Genomic DNA, 8238 nt, shown 5'->3' with positions numbered 1-8238 from the left:
CTTCATTTTCAATTAATCAAACTGTACGAAAACTATATTTGCAGCAATTACAGCTTTGCAGTCCTTTGCCATTAGAGCTGTCCGTTTATGACAATATTAGGGGAAATTTCAATCCTGCCATTCCCAGAGGTGGGACTGGCTTGGTATTTTCTCAGACCTCATGGTGAAGCTGGTCTCACATGAGCTTGATAGGCTGGAGATGTGATGATTCTGTAGGCCAATCAAGCAGGACAGTTCTCTGGATTCCTCATCTTTCACCAGTGTGCTTTGAATCAGCCTTGCTGCTTGATAGAAGTGCTGACCACAGGGGGTGGCATGAGTTGTAAAACAGAGCGGTAACCTTGCTGGTTCATTGCACCTTGTACTCTGTGTAAATCACCCACCTTACCAGCACCAAAGCAGTCCCATACCGTTTTACTCCCTCTGCCATGCTAGGCAGAAGCATGGCAGCTATTCTTTTAAGTTGTGCTTCTAAGGCCAGCATACAAGTTGTATTTTCCCTGTTGAAAAAAACACTGGTAGAGATGGCACAACGAGGCACTGAAGGTTTGAGCCTTTTTAACCATTGTATTGAAAACTGGTTCACTACTCGAAGACAGTGCACATGGGTGACATATCGTGGTGAAAGTACCACTCCTGACTATATATATACATTTATGAATTGTTTGACTGTGTGTGTGTGTGCAAACTGACAGACTGGGAAAATGAATTCAGAAGTTTTGTCTTGCTAAAAGTAAATTCTTTTTTAGAGAAAATTAGTCACAAACGAAAACAAAAGAAACTGATGGATTTTTCTCTCTTTTCTATTAAGAGAAGCAATAATAAAAGCAGACTTAGTTATTGAATTTATATAAAGAATAACAAACTATCTGCCATTCTTTACAGTCCCCTTTGCCAAGTTTGATGCCCTTTCTTGTTAATGACCATCATGAGCCTGGTATCAGTTCACACACGCACACACACACACACACACACACACACACACACTCACTCACAAGCAGGTAGGACAACCTCCCAGATGCCGCTCTGAGAAGTGTAATGTTTGTGATCATGGTTAATCTTATGCTACATTAAGGCCCCGTAGTTAACGATGGGGATTAAATCAGGCGATGAAGACAGCCAGGTTACAATTTCATCACCTTCCAAGCTGGTTTTAAGATGTGTCTGTGCCTATTCTTGAAGTTTCAACTCGTGAGCCTTTCATGCTGTTCATAGATCCTCTTACTGTGGTCCTCAGTGAATGGAACATTTCTAATTGTAATTGATTTCTGTTGGAAGCAAAACAGGCAGTTCATAGTGAAAAGGTTGTGCAGTTACAGGAAGGCACAAGCACAATGTATTTTGTTGAACTTACATTATTGGTTATGTCTTTGGTGTAGTGACCTTAAAGGAAGAAATGTTACAGGTAAGGCGTGTCTTTTATAGAATACAGTGCTGCTGCAGGAAGAAGAATACATAAGTAATGGGGGGATGTTGCGTTCAGTTAGTAATTGTTCTGTTTTCTATATTACTGCATGTCACAAGAGGGTGCTGTGAGTAAGGCTGTTTGATTCTACTTCAATTCCTATTCCAAGTGTCAAGAATGGATAGTTTTCCAGATTATCAATTTCAAAAACTTGAATATGAGAGAAAAAAGTCTTTGTAAAATTTAGAGGTATATAATACTATGAATGACAAGGGCTCTTAATACTTTTCATTTAATTTTATTAACTCTATCTTTTGCTGGAAAGTATACCTTTTAAATTATATACATAACAGTACAACTGCATTATTTGTGTCTTGTATGCCCACTCCATACAAAGTAAAAGGATAGGGCGGCTGCTTCATTAATAGTTTCTTATTGATACTTTACAATTCCGTTCTATTGCCCAACTCCCAGAGGACCATACAGTTTTATTACAACATAGTAGTCTACCGAAATGTCGATACTAATCATACATTTGAGTGACATAACTAAATAGATATATGTTGACACACAGACACAGAAAAAACAAACTTCCTCTATGTGAAAATGACACGAGACACACGTCCTCAATGTTAAAATATCCATGATTGTAAAAACTGACCATCGTTGCTAATGTTATTTCTCAGGTCTCAAAATTACTTCGTTTAATGTCAATTTAATTGAAAAAAAATCATAGAAAAAGGCAAGCTTATTTGGCGACGTTTAGTAACCGACTAGCTGGTTAATGAGGACTAAACCTGTACCTGGCTTTCCTGTCAGCTCCTCGGGGATGGCTAATCTTCAAATTGTATTACAAATACTACAGCTTTATTTTGTGTAAAATATCTCCAAACTACTGAATACTACGTTAAAGGTGACATTTTTAAACTGATTCGCTTCTTTCGCCTCACTCTCCTCGTTTTATGTGACGGGTGGGCGTGGTTGATCTAGCCGGCTCCCGATTGGCGGGTATTCGGTAGCTCCTGTGTCATGTGACGGGTAGTAGCGTAGACAGCATCGCCATAGATTTGAAAGCCTGGATGCCTCGTTGGGCGATACGCCATATTGGCGCGGCGATTGTGAAATAGAAGACTGATATCTCTTAGTGAACCGACTATTTTCGAAACTGCAACAACATGAGGAATGTTAAAACTAGAAAACAGGGAATCACATTTCACAGGTAAAAAACCTGCGGTATGGTCCAATAAAATGTATATTTCCCGAAGTTCGCTCGATGCATATATAACATGTTTACTAGCCTGTGACACTGACGGGATACTAGCATGTAGCTCCCCGGTAACACGCAGACAAGAAGTTTGTTTTAAATACAGGGAAATCCTTTATTTCTTCGTTGCTCGATTCGTCCCGTGAAAGCTGGTAATAAAACAACAATCAAACTCATGCTAATCTTATTGAACAGATGTCGCTAAATTAACATAGCCAACTAGCAGGTTACATTAGCTAAATATTACGAACATTAGACCACATACCTCGCTGGCAGCTTATTACCAAAGGAACTAATTCTTCACTTCCTAGTTTCAGCTTCCTCCACGACGCATTTGCAGAACAAATCTTAAACATTAACGTCATACAGCAGCTTAGAATAACACCTTTATCACCGTTACAGTGAAGAATTTGTTTTCTCGCCGTTCCCTCACAAAATTATATCCTACCGGAAGTTACTCCCAACAAATGTTCCGCTCCAATACTCCATACAAACTAGGCATACCACATGTGCATACAAACAAATACCAAAAACGAATAAATAACCAAAAAAGGTAGCCTGTATATTCAAAATATAATTCATGCTATCAAAGTAACTGATGACAGTTATAGTAGCATGATTAGTTTTTATTGACAATACTATCAGCAGTACTACATTAATTTGGGGGGGGGGGGGGGCAGTAGTGGTGGGCTTGTTTATTTATTCTACATAATTGTAAGATATAAATGCGTTAATTGGTAAAGAAGTTATGGCCAAAAGATCTTTCCATCTACACCCTGATATGTTGCTTGTTTATGTCTAATTACCGCTCCAAGATGGTGGCACTGCTGACACGTTGTGGAAAAGCGAGATGAGGCATCTAGGCTTTCAAATTCATGAGCACCACCATGTACTTCGTTTAAATGGGAGGTTCACCCCAAAACTATAAAAAGATATTTTAGAGGGGCCTTAATGCTATCTATTCATCAAAGTTCTGCTGGGAGTTGTTCAGGTTTGGAAATATCAGTCGTAGAAATGTCGGGCTTCTTTCGAAGTACACTACTCGTATCACTGTGCATTAGACACAAGCACGAGCTCCCTGGCGATATCTGCTGCGCAGTAATGTTATTGGTGTGTGGAGTTGGGTAGAAATAGTTTGTACATTAAACTGCTCGCTACGACGTCTGTGGATCTTCTTAACCTGTTCCTGATTTCTGGTAAGAAATATTGCTGTTGAATTTTTCAAATGCGTTGTTCTGGTGCTTTAATCACCTCAGAAAGAATGTCATTCACTCTCATATTCGAGAGAAGACCTACATTCCTATGACCGATATCCCAAAAACTAGGCATCTCCCAGCAGATCAACCTAGATGGATAGATAGCACTAAAGCCCCTCTAAAACGCATCCCTTAAGTTTAATAGTGAACTGCCTTTTTTAGTTTGTGTTTTAGTGTTGAGCAGTTGCACCGTTGCATTAATGCAATTATGTGAGACTTCAACATCGTAATTTTCATCCCAAGTGTGACGGTGGTTAATAAAGCCATATAGATAACATTTTCGGCACCAATCATACTCCTACAATAATGAAGTATTTTAGTAACAAGCACCCCAAGAAAGTCTGTTTTTTGGTTTATGTGCACTTTTGAGGACCACCCTGGTAGATTACAGGTGTGCCAGGCGCTCCACCTCCTTTGAGTTATTTCACAGTAATCTTCAGTAAATTAATTTCTATTTATATGGCACTGTTTTAACCACAGGGTTTACAAAGTGTTTTATATACGTTTAAAGGTATTAAGCATACACATGGAAGGAAAATAACATAATCAGCATTAAAAAGTAGATGACTTTATTGCATTCATAAAATAATAAAACAGCTGATCATTGTAGATCATTATTTGCAATGTGAAAAGGATGCATTTTCAGCCTGGTTTTCAAAGCACTAAGACATTCAGTAGTTTTCAGGTGTTCTGGGATAGTTTTCCAGAGTTTGGGACCATAGTGACTTAAAGCTGACTCCTCCCTCCTCAGCCGCATTTTAGGAATAATCAGTAAATTTATCTCTGATGATCTGAGAGATCTGCCTGGGACAGACAAGACCATGTAAACATTTACAAACTAGCCAGAGATCTTTAAAATTAATCCTAAGAGCGCCAGGCTGACAGGTTCATTTCATGTAAATATTATTCACTAATGCCCAGTTATATAACACAAAGCTATTTAACATTCACACTTCAGCAGTCATTGTAGAACTAGTAAACTGTGCTTAAGGTTTTGCTGACTATATTGTTTGTTTTTGCATTAAGGTACCAGTGCAAACAGTCTGGATTTTCAGCTGTGCCTCCTGGAAGGCCTGAACAGATGGAACCAGCATCCCTGTCAGTGAAGACTGCCTCACTTGTGAGCCACTCAGGTGACCTTGTGCAGTCTGTAAACACCTAAAGGTTTTTGAGAGGAAGCTGGTGCCCAGTTTTCAGCCCCCTGCATAATATAGTGGTGAGTTAAATTACTGTAATATTTAATCTTTTTATTTCTGTGAAATAATCACTGTTATTTATGCAATATCAGGGTGTATAAAAATTCTTAAAATGTCTTCAATTTGAGCTTAAATTTCAGTTTGCTAGATCTTAATCTTTTGAGGTCATAAATGTCCTCAAACACTTTCACTTTTCGCGATTTTGGTTACCCATGGCCCAAACATATTAAATGGAAAATTCCAGAAAGTTTTAAATTGGACACCATTCTGAGAACCATGATAAAATTTCGCACCGTCCAGCCTTCAATCATCCGTTTGTCTATCGTATCCACTACGCAACCTGCCCATTAGTCACTTAGTAGACGTCCCTGCTGTCAGACTGCTGCCTCGTTTATCGGTGTCATACTGTCGGCGTATGTCAATGCTTGTGTTCAAGTAGCTGCCTTTTTTTTTAAATAAAAGACTTTATTTTAAAATACAATACTTATGAAGAAGTGTGGGAACAGTGCAATAAGATATTTTTAGAGAGAGACCATATTCACATAACATTTGTTATGTTGTTGTCAATCTCTTATTTACCAAATTTATAAACCTTATCATAGCTTTGTATGTATATGGCGGTACTGTGATCAGCATTGTTACCTCACACCTCTAGGTCTTCGGTTTGAGTCTCAGCCATGGCTCCATGTTTGTGGCATTTGCTTGCTCTCCCTGTGTCGTCGTGGGGTTTCTTCTGGGTCCCCCGGTTTACCCCCACAGTCCAAAAATATGCTGCGGCTAATTGGAGTAACCAAGTTGCCCATAGGGTGTGCTTGTGTGAAGGAAAGTTGTGTGCAGGGAGGACGAGATTTTCTTGTGTCTTTTGAGGAAACTAGTGAAAGAAAAAGGCAAATATACTGGATCTAGTTCTATAGAAGCTTATCCAGTACTTTCAAAAACCATTGTTACGTCAAAAAGAGCTTTACATGTAACCATCTACTATCAGTTAAATAACTATTGGGGTTTTCAGGAGTGTGGGTTAGCAGTATTTCAGAATAAGCAAAATGTATGTAATGAGCATGGCAGCAACTGATTAAGGTCCTCACAATGTAATAATTAGAATTTCACACACACATACACTGTGGTGCAAAAACAGCCAAAGACAGGGTATGAAGGCGGCAAAGTTTTTCTATTTGGTTATTTCATGCATCAAATGAGCCGGGACACCGTGCCCACAGACAAGAAGTGACAAAAATTCTTTTTTTGCGCTGCTCCTTTATTCTTCTGCTTCATGTTCGTCATTGTATGTAATAAGAAAGAAGGACCACAGTTACTGTCTTCTCTGTGTGCAACCACACAGAACACATCAGAAGCAGTTCTGTAATTATCGGTGTGACCTTCCTCCTGGTCGCTGCCTAGCAGCCCCTGCCTCTCACACAGACAGACAGTACTTTGTAACACAGATTTCATACCTTGTGATCATAGCAAGTATTTTCTAAGTAGCCAATACATTTTCCACTGTGTCCAAATACATATTTTGCACTACACCACACACACACAATTCTGTATTTGCCGGGACTCTCCATTCATTTCTATGGGAAATATCCAGCGAAGATAAAGGATAGAAGTCGGGATTATTAATAGACACACATCTGGTCAGGTACAATTGTATTACTGCATGTACAATATGATAATCTATACCACAAGTGTGTCTGCTGGAGTGTGGCATGAGTAAAAGGTGTGCTATAGTTGTGTTCTGGGCAGACAGCAACTCTGGACATAACGGACTGTTTTTCCAGGTCCCTTGAATTCTGTTATAATGGGATTTACTCTGTGTGTGTGTGTGTGTGTGTGTGTGTGTGTGTGTATTAGGGCTGCAGGTATCGATTATTTTAGTAATCGAGTATTCTGTCGATTATTCCATCGATTAATCGAGTAATAGGATGAAAAATACTTTTGTCTTATTAGTGTTATTTTTTCTAAAAAGAAAAAATAGACAGGTCTCTTAAAATGAACAACTCATGTTTCCTTTTTAGGAACATTTTTAATGACTGAACTCCATACAACAACTGACAAGAACTAAACCCTTTTAGTGCATTTATGTACATATTTGTTTTTTTTTTATTTTAAAGAAAACACTTTCTTAAATGCAAAAATAAATAATGTCAAATAAAATACTGAAAAAGACAGGAAATAATTCAGTGTCTCAGAGTTTTACTGGCCCAAGGCTGTTGGGGGAAGGGGGGGTGGGTAATTTTCTTCTTCTTATTATTATTATGTAATGTTATTCATATTAATCTAAATCTGCAAAATAATATTACAAAAGCCTTGAAATAGATCTAGTTGGGTACACCCCATGCTGCCCTTTAGACTCACCCCTGCATACTGCAGGTATCACTGCGACAAAGTGACGGCTGCTGTCAGCCTGCTGCAAGTTGCCAAATATTGTGTCAAACTAAGCTAACAGTTTATCTGCATACAAACAGCTTCTATTTTAACTTGTATAGCTTTGCTTTAACCTTGTTGCTGTGGAAGACAAACGGTGATGCATGGGAGCAGCTGAAAACATCACTTTTCTTCACCTTTCAGCTTGTTGAACAGCTGGTTTGATTGAGGACTCTCGCCAGCTCTTTACCAGTAAAGGTTTAGTAGAGATTACAAGCACTGCTGCTGTTTTCCTTCACTCCACCTGAGTTCACCATCTCCAAATGGAACCGTCTCTTTGCTCTTAGTGTATAGACAGGCTCCAGCTCCATGTTAATTATACTACGACAGCATCATTTTCCCTGCTGTTGTGTTATCAGTGTTTCTGTTGAGGAAAAATAGAGGCTGCTTGGGCTGAATCTTGTTATACTTTTTTATTCACACATGTGTGATACTGGCCGAATAACAGGAGCAGGGATCCAGTAATGCGTGTAACCGTAGCTTTTATTGGCAGCACGAGAGCAGAGGTACAGAAGGGGTAAATCCAGTAGGGTAGTCGAGGTCCGAAAGCGGGGTTCCAAAGCCAAGAGATCCGTCCAACGAAAGGACACGGGGTGAGGGAAACGGGAGGTGCCGGTCTCAGCAGGGGAGGAAGATCAGTGTTAGGTTGAAGAAACAGTTGTTAATCATTTCTGTATGATCAGCAATGAGTGT

General features: G+C 39.2%; 1 long non-coding RNA gene across 1 annotated transcript; it reads left to right on the top strand.

Moving 5' to 3' along the window:
• Positions 1-2485: 2485 nt before the first annotated feature.
• Positions 2486-7185, top strand: LOC125722535 (uncharacterized). Its single transcript, XR_007386446.1, has 3 exons — positions 2486-2624; positions 4952-5141; positions 7137-7185. It is a non-coding gene; the product is annotated as an uncharacterized LOC125722535 (long non-coding RNA).
• The last annotated feature ends 1053 nt before the right edge of the window (positions 7186-8238 follow it).

This window comes from Brienomyrus brachyistius, unplaced genomic scaffold, assembly GCF_023856365.1.
Source record: "Brienomyrus brachyistius isolate T26 unplaced genomic scaffold, BBRACH_0.4 scaffold39, whole genome shotgun sequence".
NCBI classification, from domain to species: domain Eukaryota; kingdom Metazoa; phylum Chordata; class Actinopteri; order Osteoglossiformes; family Mormyridae; genus Brienomyrus; species Brienomyrus brachyistius.
Note: the sequence above shows the minus strand (reverse complement) of the source record. Positions and strands in the feature narration are given on the sequence as shown.